The sequence below is a fragment of the Quercus suber genome, unplaced genomic scaffold, assembly GCF_002906115.3.
Source record: "Quercus suber isolate HL8 unplaced genomic scaffold, Cork oak 2.0 scaffold_530, whole genome shotgun sequence".
NCBI classification, from domain to species: domain Eukaryota; kingdom Viridiplantae; phylum Streptophyta; class Magnoliopsida; order Fagales; family Fagaceae; genus Quercus; species Quercus suber.
In genome coordinates, this window is record NW_027069979.1 from 319321 (window position 1) to 336223 (window position 16903).

A 16903-nucleotide genomic window follows, 5' to 3' on the forward strand; every position below is an offset into this window, starting at 1 on the left:
GATTTTCATATAAAAATTTTTAAAAAAAATTGAAAATTTGAAAAATACAAAAACAGTGTGTTTGTGTACATTGGTACTTGTGTACCTTGGATGACCATTGAAACAATTTTTTCTAAACTTTGTATCTTTTGTATCTTAGATGAGCATCTCTATGCATAAATAAGCAAGTGAGCTTTGTGGCTCATGTTTGTGATGAGTAAGATTAAGTAATCTCTTGTACTTAACACTCGTATCATTCTTTTTTACGGGAAGAACTAGAAAATCTTAAGAGAAAGGCATAAATAACCATCTCACCACTATTGCCCGCCAATCATGAAATGACATCTCTATGCTACAACATAGCAAAAGTACAATGTCAAATGCTTAACATCATTGGGTATTTCTTTTCTTTCTCTTATATGCCCATGCATGATTTGCTTAAAAAGAAAAATATGCAAAGAAAAATAAAAAGCAAAAAGATCAAAATGCTTTATATATGATTGCAAGTATGTATTCTAGGAGATGTGGGAGTTATAGGATGTATCTCGAAAGTGATAATCTCTATCAAACAATTATGATTGTGTGTGAGTTAAAGCGATTTTCTCATATCTCAAATCGTCATAACATGCATACACTTATGCAATCTTGCGATGTTTTTCACACACAACACATAATATTCTTTGCTACTTTTGATACATGTGCAGGTACAATGTGATTTGGCCATCACAAGGTTTACATGTGTTGATGTATGCTCACTAAACTATCTTGACTTGTTTTTAAAATATAAAATTGGTTAGACTTGTTTAGTGCGTGTGTGTGTGTTTTTGGGATCTATATGCTTAAATTTTTTATTATTGAGAGATGATTTTGAGAGTTCAAAATGCTGTATGGATCCTTGGTTGAGTTGCATGTTTAATTGCATTCATATCTGTATTTTTCACTTCTTTGAAAACTATTTTTAAGCAATCTCGACACCTCCTTGACACCTCTCGATACCTGGCTTATCTGTCAAGCTCTTCAGCTGCTTTTTTATCGCAATCTCGACACCTCTCAATAGCAAGGTGGATCGATCGAGAAAGTTTATGTCCCCTCGATAGCTCTTTGATAGATCCTCGATCCATCAAGCTTCCCTTTTGCCTTAGACATCTGCTCGATAGCTGCATTTGTTGACCCTCTTTAAAGCTTGACACCTCTCGACACCTTTCGATCTGTCGAGAATTACTGAGCTTGTATAAATAGGGTCAGCATAATTTGGATCTCACTTTCCTCGATCTCTCTCGATTGCTCTCAACCGTTTCACCTCCCAAACACACTTTTCTCTCTCTAAACCTCATTCCCAAGAGATTTTCAACCTTAATCAAGTTTCTCTTCACTTGGTAAGTGTCTAAATCCCTCATACTCATGCATTTCATGATTTTTAACCAAAGTTTTTGGGATTTTTGAAAATTTTAGGGTTTTTCAAAATCAAACAGGTTTTTGCAAAATTTTTGGCATAAGTTTTGAAGATTTGATCTTAAAAACTTCATGCATTGCATCTCATGTGGATTATAACTATATTTTCATGCATTTAGATGTGTGTTATATATTTTAAACAGCTTGTGTGCTAGTAGGATTGGATTGGGCTGAGTCCATAATGCAATTACTATTGCACGTCACATGTTCATACATTTTCATGCATACATCCTTTACATTTTATATATTCTTATATATTTGAACTGCTTTAGGACTTTTCTGATTGTTTCTTTCTTCCCCCTCTCTCACTTATTTATGTTAGTGCGTCATGGCACTAAAACGTAAGTCTACTCCATCCCAGAACCTTCTTCATTCTGGGGCATCCACTTCCTTTGATCTTACTCCTTCTTCTATTCGGTTCTGTGATGAGTAGTCTCGAAAGGACTTCTCGGAGAACTTTTCTTGACGAGGTGTTTATTCGAAACGCCAAGTCATTTTGTCAGACTTCTCCGACCCTGACCTACCCACTGTCATTCACAGTAGGGGTTAAGAGTCACTATGTGACGTCCTGGTCACATGTCCATCCTTGCTAATATAGGAGTTTTACTCCAACATGCATGGATTCGATTATTTAGTACCTCTTTTTGTTACCTGCGTTTGAGGTACGTGCATTGTTGTCACATCGGTTATTGTATTCAATGTGCTCCATGTCTCAAGGGTAGAACATCCTGACTACCCCGGTTGTGAGCGTCTAAGGACTATGTCCAAAGACGAGTTGATGTCCGCTTTCTGTGAGCGTCCCTCTAATTAGGGTGAGCGTTAGTTTACTCCATGTTCGACCTTTGCTAAAGGTCCTAGATTCATGAACATGGTAATGACTTTTGTTTTGCATCCCTTATCCCATTATAACTCTATTATAGAGCCCCGTGCTTGATTTTTGTTATCTCTTTTAGAGCATCTCACTATAGATTTTTCCTCTCATTTCATTCTTTCCATTATAGATGTTTATAGGGATACAGCGACTCGTGATAAGCTCATCCTCCCCTTAGCTATCACGAGAATCTTATGCCATTTTTTCTGTTTCATTTTTTGCTTCTGACCACTTCGTCGTTATGAGTGCCATAGATGTCTCTACCATTAAACGGAACGAGGCGCAGCTATGTTCAAGGTGGTTCAGTACGGCAGCTCCTCCCACTCTTTTAGCTCCATCCACATCCGCTCCCTCTTCTTTTGCGAGAGGTGTGACTTTGGCTGCAATCATGGCGCAGCTTTAGCGCATGAATGCTCGCCTTGACACTCTCACTGATAAGTTGTGTTAGGTGAACACCTGTGTTGGCCGTATTGCCAGATGGTAGGCTCCCCTTGGTGGCTTTGTAGAGTCTCCCTCTCCTCCTCCCGAGGCATCCAATGACGACTCCGATGATGATGACGATGATGGAGATAGAGATGCTAGCTCACCTAACGATGACGAGATGTCTACTTGATACTCTTACTCTTTATCACTCGTGACAAAAAGGGGAAGTAGTTTTGGATATGAAAGTAGTCATTTTCATAGGGGGAGGGTTAGTATAGGAGATTTTTGTTAGGGGGAGTGTGTATATTGAGGGATGTAGTAAGGATTAGATGTATCTTTGTCTTTTCTTTCTATTTTTAGAAACATTGTTCTTGTATATGGGTCTTGTGACCATTTTAACATACATTGTACTTATATTCTTTATATATTGATATATGTTTTTTTTTTCCACCTACCCTTACATGTGTTGTTTCTTTTCTCTCTCTATGCACATGCTTTTTATATTTTGTATGCAATCTATTATTTCTGTTTCACACAAAGATGCCTTGATTAGTTTTGTTTAAAGTGTTTCAGAAATACAGGTTGTCAAAGTCTACTTGGCATAAACTCTCTTCTTGCAAAAATTTTCAAGAGTTTGTATTAAGATAGATTTTATTGTATTTAACAACTGAGTATGAGTTGAGTGATTTATGACTTCTCTCATATCTCATTTGTTTGTTGTGGTTTTGTCACGAATTGCCAAAGGGGGAGATTCTTAGGACATATGTGTTTCATATGTTAGGAACATATGTCTTATTTTATGTAATTGGCTAATCCTTTGACAAAACGTACTTTACTTGTAATTTGGTAGATCTAGGATGTGTTTAATGCTTTAAGAAACCTTGTTTCAAGTTCAAGTGTTAAAGTCATGCAAGTCTGTCCAAGATTCAAGTGCAGAAAGTGTTGTTCATTAAAGTTCGACAACTAGCAATCTATCGAGGCTTAAGAGTTGTTTGAATCTCGTGACTTGACAGCAACTCAACGAATAGGGTATCTATCGAGGTTTATGAAAGTTTAGTTTTTCAGGATTGTTTTTCATCCAATCCGTGATTATATGTTTGGGTTTTCTTTTCTCACAACCTTAGACATATATAAGGATTATTTTAAGGGCAGTCAAAGTTGAAAACAAGTTGCACAAGTGTTGAGCAAAGTTTTGTTCAAGCAAATTGTGACCAGAGACAGAATTTGCCATAATTCATTTTTCTTGTAAAGAAGCTGTTGTGCTTATGCACCATAAGGTTTTATGACCAATGAGCTTCTCGATCTTCATTGTGTGATGAACTGAAGAACTTTGCAGCCAACAACCTTCTCTAGTTGGTGATTGAAGTCGTGTACTGGGATCTGCGCAATTGGTGAGTCATGTACTGGGAGCCGTGCATTATAAGGAGATATTGTCACTACAAAACAAGTCCAATTGGGTATTGGGGTAAGGGTTTAACTGTAAGTTGATATAAGGTACTGAGATTTCTTTACTTGTAACCGCTTGTTGTAATAATAGTGGATTCCTTTACTTGTAACCACTTGTTGAGATAATAGTAGTGACTTTAAAATCACCCGGTGGGGTTTTTACCGTGTAGGTTTTCCTCATTCGTATACAAATCATCGTGTCAATTTATTTTCCACTACATACTTAGTTTATTTGGTGATTTGTTTGTGCTACCACGCTCATTGCATGTTAATTTGATTAATTAATAAACTTGGCAATGGGTCAATACGTTTTTGGCCTATCAGCTTATAACCTTCTAGAGACTTAAGTACTCAAATCCAAGAGATTTTTGTGCTCTACGAAACAACCAATCTCACATTTGATCAGTTACTATGGTTAATTGTACTTTCCCTCTTAACTATACTGAAGTTGCAAGGTCGTTATATTTCAAAACCAAATAATATCCTACTATAAGCACTTTGTCCCATACCATTAGGATTTTCATCAGATTTGATAGAAAATTTAAATTCTTATTACCCGTTTTTCAAGAAATTCAAATTTCTATAAGCAGCTTAAGATTTGTAGTTTTCCTCCAAAAAAATGATAGGAAATTTTGTAAATTACTAAGAATCAAGAAGAAGAAACATAGCAAGGATTATGAACTACGTCAATCTTATTATAGAGAGAAGATTTTTACTAGAGAACAAAGATAAGAATGAATACTGGAAGGAAAATAGCAATTTAGCATGACTCGAGTATGCTATTGCAATAGATTACATGATGGATGTCGTGCATTGTACAAGACTAGACATTATCTCCACAATATGATTATAACTCTTTGAATAGAATCAACAATAATGGGAATTTAATCTCGAATAAATTCAATCAAAAGAGGTTTAAAGGGAAACAACAAACTTTTAGTGTGTGATTAGTTCTGATTGTTACGTTGTGGAGGATGCGTCTTATACTTGTAATGGAATTTAATAATATAGTGAAATGTTTATGCAACATGGACATAGGAAGTAGCTTCACCTATGCAAGCATAGAAATGGTTCCACTTCTAGACAAAAGTTAAGGCTTTCTCTTGTAAATTCTTATAATCCAATGAGTTGCATAAGACCATAATATTTAAGCAAATTTCCTCATTTCGAATGGTATCTTTCTGCATACTCCTGCTTGTTCATCTTAACATTCTCATTTTCGCTACACTCATTTTATGGATAACCAACCAACTATTGGTAAGATAGAGCATAACTGGTCATATAGCCGTCTTCTAATTTTTTGCCTTTAACTTAATCTATGGTCACATAGTACTCCTAATGCAATTCTCCACTCCATCCACCCTGCTTTTATGCTATGATTCGCATCCTCTTCAATCTTATCAAATATTGGTCCAAGATATCGGAAGGCCTCAATCTTCAGTATCTCTTGATGCACTTCTTCACTTCTAGTTTTATCCACTTAAAACTATATCATTAATTTGCGAAAGAGTATACACAATGGGACCGCCTCTTGAATTGATTTAGTGAGCTCATCCATCACTAGTGCAAAGAGATATGGGCATAATGTTAATCCTTGATGCAAATCTATAGTGATAGAAACTCACTTGCGATTCATAAACTTGTTCTCACACTAGTTACAACTTTATTATAAATATCCTTAATCAACTTAATATACTTTAGAGGAGCTTTTTGCTTCTCCAAAACCCACTAGAGATAACCTCTCTAGGGACCCCGTCATATGCTTTGTCAAGATCAATGAAAACCATATGAAGATCTTCAGAAGTCTATGGATTCGGAGCCTGCGCGTGGTCGTGTCAGGAAGTTTTACTGGTGGGTAGCATTAGGAAGTCGAGCGGGGAGCTTGTAGTCCTTCTGTAAGAACTTCAATTCTTTCATAGTGAATTCTGTTATGTCTTGAGGATCGGTGGGTCAAATCCTCCCCAGGTTTTTACCGAGTGGTTTCCTGGGTGATCATATCTTGTGTTATTTATTATTCCGCTGCTTTATATCTTGATATAATTATTTGATTGCTTTAACCTAGAATTGCATAATTTGACTAAGTAACAACTTGGCTAATTAATCTAGGCTACGCTATCTGTGTGTTTAAGGGGTCTAAATTTCCAACAAATAATATAGTGAAATGTTTATGCAAAATGGACATAAGAAGTAGCTTCACCTATGTAAGCATAGAAGTGGTTCCACTTCTAGACAAAAGTTAAGGCTTTCTCTTGTAAATTCTTATAATCCAATGAGTTGCATAAGACCATAATATTTAAGCAAATTTCCTCATTTCAAATGGTATCTTTCTGCATACTCCTGCTTGTTCATCTTAACATTCTCATTTTCGCTACACTCATTTTATGGATAACCAGCCAACTATTGGTAAGATAGAGCATAACTGGTCATATAGCCGTCTTCTAATTTTTTGCCTTTAACTTAATCTATGGTCACATAGTACTCCTAATGCAATTCTCCACTCCATCCACCCTGCTTTTATGCTATGATTCGCATCCTCTTCAATCTTATCAAATATTGGTCCAAGATATCGAAAGGCCTCAATCTTCAGTATCTCTTGATGCACTTCTTCACTTCTAGTTTTATCCACTTAAAACTATATCATTAATTTGCAAAAGAGTATACACAATGGGACCGCCTCTTGAATTGATTTAGTGAGCTCATCCATCACTAGTGCAAAGAGATATGGGCATAATGTTAATCCTTGATGCAAATCTATAGTGATAGAAACTCACTTGCGATTCATAAACTTGTTCTCACACTAGTTACAACTTTATTATAAATATCCTTAATCAACTTAATATACTTTAGAGGAGCTTTTTGCTTCTCCAAAACCCACTAGATAACCTCTCTAGGGACCCCGTCATATGCTTTGTCAAGATCAATGAAAACCATATGAAGATCTTCAGAAGTCTATATTTCTTTTTTTGGTGCCAGTGATGAAACTTGCGGTTTCTTTGAAGCCTTTCATGGGTTTCTTACCTTTCTCTTCTATTTCTGGCTGCCTTAATTGATTTACACTTTCAAGCTTTGGGCAAATCACCACTCAACTCGCATTTTGCCATCATCTTGCTTCTCATCATGGCTATAATTGCCATGGCATTGCATATCTGGAGAACAACTACAGCCTCAAGACGCCGAGCACCGCTCAATACGCAGGCTCATATGCTTGCTTTGTGGAATCGTTGCATTTCAGCTAGCTCTGCAATCTCATTTGCCCGTATTGGTTATTCATGGTTAATTTATGGCCAATCCTAATTGTGGGGGTACTGTGTCATTCATACCAACAAATCTACCACTCAACTAATGTGGTACTAAAAGCAGTACCTAGCTTGTTTCAAAAGATTTATCAGTTCTTTTATAAGATATATGAGTGGCTCCTACAGATATTCAAATCAATTTCTCTGCAGCTTCTCAAGCATTTTCTTCATAGGAACAAGAAGAAATCAGATGGCATAAGTTGTTTCGAAAAAAAAACTAATGACTCTATCCAAAGGTTTTTTTTTTTTTTTTCTTTTTTTTTTGAGAGAGACTCTATCCAAAGGTTCATTGTGCTATATTCAGCGTATGAATTGTAATAGTTCTAAATATCCAAGGGTTAATTTGCATTTTTGCAAATAAAAAAAAAAATTATCACTAGCTAATTTTTAAGGTTTTAACATTTTATGGAAAGAAAGATTTCTCTCTTTCTTTCTTTCTTTCTTTCTTTACTTATTTTATTATTATTTTTTGGTTACAACGTCAACAATACTGAACAGTCAGAAGATTTGTAGGTGCTACATCTGACCCAACCATGGCAATATCACAAACAAAAAAGGGAGTAGAAGAAGTTGCCAAAGCTAGGGTCCCAAATTTGATGCTTACAAATCATTCAAATTTGATAATATGTGCAATTTGATTGAAATTTTTATTCTCAATTTTTTTTAAGCAGCAAAGAAAGTTTATTTGAGATTTTAATTGTACACTATGAGCTTGATGTGCAACATCCACATTATGCAGCACAATTTGATAATTTTATATAAATAAAAACAGGGGATTTGAACGGTATTCGGTGCATTAAAGATGAAGATCAAAGAATGTTAGTCAATGCAGGGCAAATAAAAAGAGATGGAAAAGTTATTTTGATAACATTTTTGATGGAAATGGTATGAAAGATGGAGTGATTTGGGTAGTCCAATGGAGGATAGAAATTGCAGATTTGTTCAAAGAATTAGGATGATTGAAATAAAGAATGCACTAAAGAAGTCGAAAATGGGAAAAGTCGTGGGATTGGATATATAGAATCCCCTTTGAAGTTTGAAGTNTCATCATGGCTATAATTGCCCATGGCATTGCATATCTGGAGAACAAGCTACAGCCTCAAGACGCCGAGCACCGCTCAATACGCAGGCTCATATGCTTGCTTTGTGGAATCGTTGCATTTCAGCTAGCTCTTGCAATTCTCATTTGCCCGTATTGGTTATTCATGGTTAATTTATGGCCAATCCTAATTGTGGGGGTACTGTGTCATTCATACCAACAAATCTACCACTCAACTAATGTGGTACTAAAAGCAGTACCTAGCTTGTTTCAAAAGATTTATCAGTTCTTTTATAAGATATATGAGTGGCTCCTACAGATATTCAAATCAATTTCTCTGCAGCTTCTCAAGCATTTTCTTCATAGGAACAAGAAGACAATCAGATGGCATAAGTTGTTTAACGAAAAAAAAAAGGCCACTTATGACTCTATCCAAAGGTTTTTTTTTTTCTTTTTTTTTTTTGAGAGAGACTCTATCCAAAGGTTCATTGTGCTATATTCAGCGTATGAATTGTAATAGTTCTAAATATCCAAAGGTTAATTTGCATTTTTGCAAATAAAAAAAAAAATTATCACTAGCTAATTTTTAAGGTTTTAACATTTTATGGAAAGAAAGATTTCTTCTTTCTTTCTTTCTTTCTTTCTTTTTTACTTATTTTATTATTATTTTTTGGTTACAATGTCAACAATACTGAACAGTCAGAAGATTTGTAGGATGCTACATCTGACCCAACCATGGCAATATCACAAACAAAAAAGGGAGTAGAAGAAGTTGCCAAAGCTAGGGTCCCAAATTTGATGCTTACAAATCATTCAAATTTGATAATATGTGCAATTTGATTGAAAATTTTTATTCTCAATTTTTTTTAAGCAGCAAAGAAAGTTTATTTGAGATTTTAATTGTACACTATGAGCTTGATGTGCAACATCCACATTATGCAGCACAATTTGATAATTTTATATAAATAAAAACAGGGGATTTGAACGGTATTCGGTGCATTAAAGATGAAGATCAAAGAATGTTAGTCAATGCAGGGCAAATAAAAAAGAGATGGAAAAGTTATTTTGATAACATTTTTGATGGAAATGGTATGAAAGATGGAGTGATTTGGGTAGTCCAATGGAGGATAGAAATTGCAGATTTGTTCAAAGAATTAGGATGATTGAAATAAAGAATGCACTAAAGAAGTCGAAAATGGGAAAAGTCGTGGGATTGGATATATAGAATCCCCTTTGAAGTTTGAAGTGCTTAGGTGATGTGGGTGTATACTAGTTGACAAACCTTTTCAATAAGGCCTTAACTGTAAACAAAATGCCTAGTGAGTAGAAAAGTACTTTAATACCTATTTACAAGAACAAGGGGGATAATCAAAACTATACAAATTACCATGGAATTAAACTTATAAGTCACATTATGAAACTTTATAAAAGAGTGATTGAACATAGGTTAAGATGGGAAACAACAATATTAGAGAATTAATTATGCCAAGATGATCCACCATAGAAGCTTCTTACTTATATGACTAATGGAAAGTCTTTAATGTTACTTTTTCCTCCAAACATGGTAAAATTAAAATCTCACAAAGTCCACTTTAGTTTCTTCACCAAAAAGAAAAAGAAATAAGAAAAAAAGAAAGAAAGACAGGAAGACCAAGTCCACCAACACGAGTGCAGTGTAATGCCAAGAGATAAACAAGACACCAACAATAAGTAAATGTGAGAGAATAAAAAGAATTTATTCTAGAAGAAAATATTTTCTTTAACACTTATTTTATATCCATGGTTTTACGTAACATCCATAATTTTTTTTTTTTTTTTTAAAGAATTTACACAATATCCATAATAAACAAAAAGTAGAAAAAGTATGGAAGCAGATTTGAACTCTAGTTTTCCTCATAAAGGAGACTAGTCAATATCACTAAACTACAAGACTCTTGGCATTCAAAGTAAATAGTCATGTTAACGGGTACCCTTAGGGCAATTGTTAATAAACCATTTTAAACAAAAACAAAAACTAGGAGTTCAACATCGGGGGCATAAACTCTAGTCAAAATCTCAAGCGTTGACTATTCTAAATTAACAAGCATAACAAGAAACCCAATTGGCAAAGGAATAAAACCCATCTCTTCTTCCTCATTTTTCCATCTCATTCACACTATATTTTCATTGGATGCACAAAGCTCATCTATCATTGGCCTTAAATATCAGGGAAGCTTGAAAAACTTAAAAGAAAACATACAACCATGCCAGTACAGAAAAATGCATCTTCCCCTTTCCTTCCTGCTAATTTTATACTAATCAGAATATGCCCTAACAATGGTAATAGATAACTCTTTTCTTAAATCTTCAAAGAGCTCAAAAACAACCAAGCAAAAAATGCATACTGTCATACCCCTTACCCTTGAAAGAGGAAATTATGACTATGACTATTTGATAGAGAAATTATGTGAGGCTTTATGGTTTTCATAGGTAAGAGTAAGGGCCTAACTTGCGGTTGTGTAGAAGAAGAAAAAGATAGAAATTAACAACACTCAGAATTGACACCAAAATTTAGCCCATAGGCTTGTTCCCGCTCAAGTTTGGTAGTGGGCAAAAATACTTGGCTACAACTTATTTTGGATTCCATATTTTTCTACAAACAACTACTGATCCATATTAGGAGGGAGATCATCATTTAGATAAGTAAACTTCTTACTATGAAAAGAAAAACCTCAACAGCCTGGGCCCATTGCACATAATAACTCCCCTTAAGACGAATCAAAGTAATAGAGAGCATATCAAAGGGGAATAAGAAATCGGGCTGAATACCTTCCTTGGATTCCAGTAAGCACCCAATTAAGACAAAGAAAGTAAACAAGAGAATAAGTGGCAGCACCAGTGAGCAATACTAAAAATAAATAGCAACCGAAACAATGGTTGACACTCAGTCCACAAATTCCCAAAAGGTAATCACCCATACTCCTCACAACAACCCAAAAAATAGATAGGCAATACAACAGTTCCAAACCAACATATCTGATGCAGCCATGAAACATTAAATTGTTACTACTTTACAAATTCACATATTCAAGATTTATTTTGAGGGGCCAGGCTTGAAGTCTAGTTGAAATAAAAGTCATGTGATGTTAAATGTCTAGTTGTGTCTTAGGGTAAAAATAGTTTTTAATATGGGATTTTATTTAGTAAGTTATGGTCAATTTTGTATGTAGGAGCAAAATTGTAATTTCAACAATCCCTATGAATTAAAGATATTTTTGTAGTTTCATAAATTTAGTTGAGTCTAGGATTCTTTAGGAGATCTTAAATATCTCACATTTTATTTTGTTAGACTCCAATGACCCATGGAACAGAAGTGTGACATAAAATACAATAGGATGCACTACCTGATTGGGCTAAAGTGGAAGCAAAGGAAGAAGCAACTCCCTTTTGCTGAGCTAGGAATTGAGCATACTCTTCCTTTGGTATGGAGATCAATTCTATCACTAGAGTCATCTTGGGAGTTTAATGTGGCCAATGAAGGACAAAGTTCAAGCATTAGTATTCATTGCAGTTTTGCCTTCGATTACAAAATTGACCATAACATGTTAATTACAACCCATATTGAAACCGTTTTAACCTAAGGACACATATAACGAAACCTTCAAAAACAAATGATTTTTACTTTAATTGAATTTCGCACATAGATCCTTAGAAGAATTTTGAAGTAGTAACAAATTAATCTTCAATGACTGCATCAAACTCATTAAAAAAAAAGGGAGTAACTCTATAGCTAAAACATATCATGAATTGAGCAATAGTTAAGAAACTCAACTCACATAAAACAAATCCCAAAAGAGAATGGACAGCCCCCAAAAAAAAAAAAAAATCAAAAAATCAATTTCAACCAATAATTTTAACAATTACATATTGATAAATATAATAGACCTAATATGCTCTATCTGACCTATCTAACTAATCCCAAATCATGCATATCCAGAAGCTAGCCCCTATAAGAACATATTTATACAAGAACCCAAATATGTTCAATAGGTGATAAAAAAGCTTCCAAAATTGAAACCTTCAATAAATTAAGAGCCGAATTTAAGTTGAAACTTATAGAAAACAAAAAGGCAAATAACAATCAAATTTGAAAAATTGAAAAACAAAGGAGAACCCAAACCTGTTCAGTAGGTAAACAAGTGCTTCAAAAATGAGTTCCACCACTTTAATCGCAGCTGTTTTTAAGTTGAAAATCGTAGAAAAAAAAAGTTAAAAAATCAATTATTAGACAAAAAATGATCCAATCAACTTGAAAAAAATGAAAAACAAAGGAATAGAGAGATAAAACCAAGAACCCAAACCTGTTCAATATGCCATAAAAAGCATTCAAAATTAAAGCTTTCAAACTGATCGTTGTGCTCATAGCTTCATCTGAGTTGACACTGGTTAAGAATGAAAAAAGAATATCAATTATTAAAAAAAAGAAGATCCAAGTAACAATCAAATTTGTAAATTGGAAAAAAAATAAAGAAAATCAATGTGAATGCGATCTATTTAATATTTATGCCTAAACAGGGGTTTGGATCCAAGTCGAGCCTCTGAAATCCTGAAGCTCACAATGCTTCTGTCCGCCGCCGACCGATGCGGATGCCATTGCCATACCAATCAATATTATTATTGTTTAAAAAAAAAAAAAATTGACAGTTGACAGTGACACAGACAACAATGCCAAGTTTGCAAACCAAAAAAATAAAAAAGCATTTTTAGAGTCATATTATTTATACATCAAATTATGACTGTATTTACAAATAGTAGGAATTTTCTATAATATTTATAATACTAATTTCACTATATATAGTTATTGTTAAGTATATAGTATTTCTATCAGAGTCAAATTATCATTACTTCGTGTAAAAATTTTTGTTTATTTTAGCATAAGAATCTACTTTTTTTTCCACATATTCACTTTTTAAAATCCCACATCAAATTATCTATTTTACATTACATTATATTAAAATATTAATTTTTCTTAATTTTTAAAATTGTTTTTCTCTCTTCACACACAACAACTACCATTCATTCTATTTATTTATCATCGAAATACGTAAAAAAGAATAAACATCTATATACAAAGTGAACAGTGTCGGTGTAAATTTACACAATCAACATAACAACTTTGCAAATTAACACAATTATATACAAACTAATGTGAGCCATTTTTAGCAAAAATTGTGTCACTTCTACGCATTTTTCTATTATACACTAATAGTCCTAAATACCACAAAGGTAATAATTCATTGGTAAATTTTTTTTATTTTCTTTTTTTTAGGAGAATACTTTCCTCCCTTCACACAGACACAGTTCATGTTGTAACTTGTAACCCAATACCACAAAGAACAATCGATTGACAAACGGCAAAAGTTCAAATAATAATATCGTAAAATCAAAAGATCAAAAAAGATCCAAACTGGCAATTCCAAAGCCTTAAAAACATATTTAGCAACAAACAAAAGCAATTGACTATACAAAGTTTCATTATTCCAACGAATCAATATGACCAACAAAAAGGGATTGTACTGGTGGAAGATGATTGAGGAGGGTGGGGTTCGCGAACAACGTGAAAAAGGGCGCCTCAGGCGATTTTTTAACACTCCAATACCTTCTACGATGGTAGCATCTACCGTCCGGTGGCTGGAGGTTTGGTTCCTATTTGGGAGCTGAAAGTTTGGTTTTTTATTTTATTTTAGGAAATTAAGTTTTTATTTTTTTTATACAAGGTAAAAATTCTACTCTAACATAATCTAAGTATATATGTGTATAAAGTTCATTTCTGAAGACTTGAATTTTGACTCTTACCTCCCACACCTCACAAGCACTTATATTTGTGAAGTAACCACCACATCAATAGTACTATATATATTAGTACACCAACTTTATTTTAGGAAATTAAGTTTTAAGGAGTGATTGTGTGTGTGGGGTAGGTTTGATTGTCTAGTCTTTGACTTGGCATGTTCTATTGGAAGGTCGAAAAGGGGGGTTTTGCACCATGGCCCTAGCATTTTTCTTTCATTTACCTAAAACCACTTTCCTTCCTTACTATTCAAAACATTAGTTGTTATAAAAAAAAATAAATAAATAAAAAAAACATTAGTACTATTTTTCTCAACCAAAAAAAAACATTACTACTGTATTAGTACAATTCAATTATAAAAAAAAAAAAAAAATAGTACTATATATATTAGTACACCAACTATATCATGAACAGAAAAAAGTTTTTGAGGGAATTATGAGCCAATTAACTATGATATTGAATTCCCAAAAAAAAAAACTATGATATTGAAGAAGAAGATGAAAGAGGGAATTATGAGCCAATTAACTATGATATTGAATTCATAAATTAAAAAAAGAAAAAAGAAAAAAAAAGAAAACTATGATATTGAAGAAGAAAATGAAAACACTACCGTTATGTTTCATGATTTTATAGATCACGTTCGGAAATATTACCTCTCTCTATTTCAGACATTGTGGCTGTGTGGCTGTTTGAGGTTTAAATGTTTCTTTGTGCTGAAGTTGGTGTGAATTCTCTGTAGGCTGCAGGATTGGTGCATATATAATCTTCAGATAAGGCTGTGAATTGGTGCAATTGGTGCGATTTTTTGAGGTCTCAATCCCAATCCCATGAACCACAGAATGATACGGTCCAGTCTTCCACTTTCAAAAATGAAAGACAAGTTTTTCAAAGAAGCTTTACTGTTGAGTTTTGTCATTTTCTTGTAATATTATTTTTTTTCTTCGGAAATATTACTGAAGTTGGTGTGAATTCTTTGTATTGGTGTGAATTCGGCTGTGGGGCTGTTGGAGGTTTAAATGTTTCTTAGTGCTGAAGTTACTTCTTTCTATTTCTTCTTTCTGTACGGTGAATTCGGCTGTGTATCACGTTCGGAAATATTACTTCTCTCTATTTCTTCTCTCTGTACGGTACTGTACGGTCTAGTCTTTTATCAAAGACTACAGGTCCATATCACGTTCGGAAATATTTCACCGTAAGGTCCTCTTTCAGAGATTGTGGCTGTGTGGCTGTTTGTGTGTTTTATTACTTCCGTGAATATTCCACGCTTCAGTGAAGGAATATCATTTATTATAAGCATATTTCTATTCACTTTCTTAGGCGAAGTGAGATTTCATAATTGCTACTTTCTTTGGTCATTTATACAATGTTTATTAATAATGGTAACAAGGAGAGGATCATTTAAATTATATTAATTACATGACTCTAAAAAATAAGCCACATATCCTTAAAATGGATATAGTTCAAATGAGAATATTAAGATAAATAAGTAAGAATATATAAAGAGATGGGATTTGAAATAAGAAAATTTTCTCCAAGATAAGGGTAACTCTTATTAATGAAAATGTGAATGAATGCCACTTGAGATAAATTTCTTATGTTCAAATAAAAGTAATAAATAAACTAGTAAGAAAAGTGATTTGACCCATGTTAAGTGAATAAAAGAAGATAAAGGTTGACTAAAAGTAACTTTAGTAGAAGTAAAATAAATAAAAAATGTCAATTAGGGAAATAATAGAGCGTATGACTTATAAAAAAAAAAAAAAGAGTATAACTTCGATTAGAATAAAATTGAAGAAAATAATACATATAACAAACCTTAACTAATCTGTCAATGATCTGTATCTAACCCCAAAAATTTAGGATTAAGACTTCATTGATATTAGCATCATTTTCTATGTGTTAACATATTTAATATAATATAAACAATAAATAAACAACCATAAAAAACTATTACTTTTTTGTTAGATGAAAAAAAGAACATGAGTCCAAATTTTTATTCATAAAAATCATAATATCTTTTGTCTAATAAAAAAATTCTATATATTTTAATATCCCGAACTCACTGAATGCAAATAAAAACAAGTTTATATATTTTTGAAAAAGAAGAGGAACTTTTACTAAAGAAACTTACATATATTTTAATAAATGTGTAGTTTAAATGCACCTAAAATTATAAAAGATAATTCCTTCGCCTACACCAAATTTATAAGGAGTTTAAATGCACATATTTATAAAATTGTTGAAGTTGTGTCTAGTGGCCAATTTTTCCGAACGTTCATAAGTTTTTAATTATAAATATTATAAATATTAAAATAGAGGGGACGTGAAAAGCCAGCAAGCAGTTCCCCCGGACCCTTCCACGTATAGCCCCTCCAAAACCACTATTCAAAGTAAGATGCTCAGACGACGTCATACCCCGTCCAAAATTCCCCACGTCATTCGATTCTTTTAACCGACAATTGGCTAGTTTTCTTTCAGTAAAGCTCACACGTTTTCTTTAAAAAAAAAAAGAATGAAACCCGCCAATGACCAATCCATCCCCATCGAAGTCAAAAATGAGTCTCAGA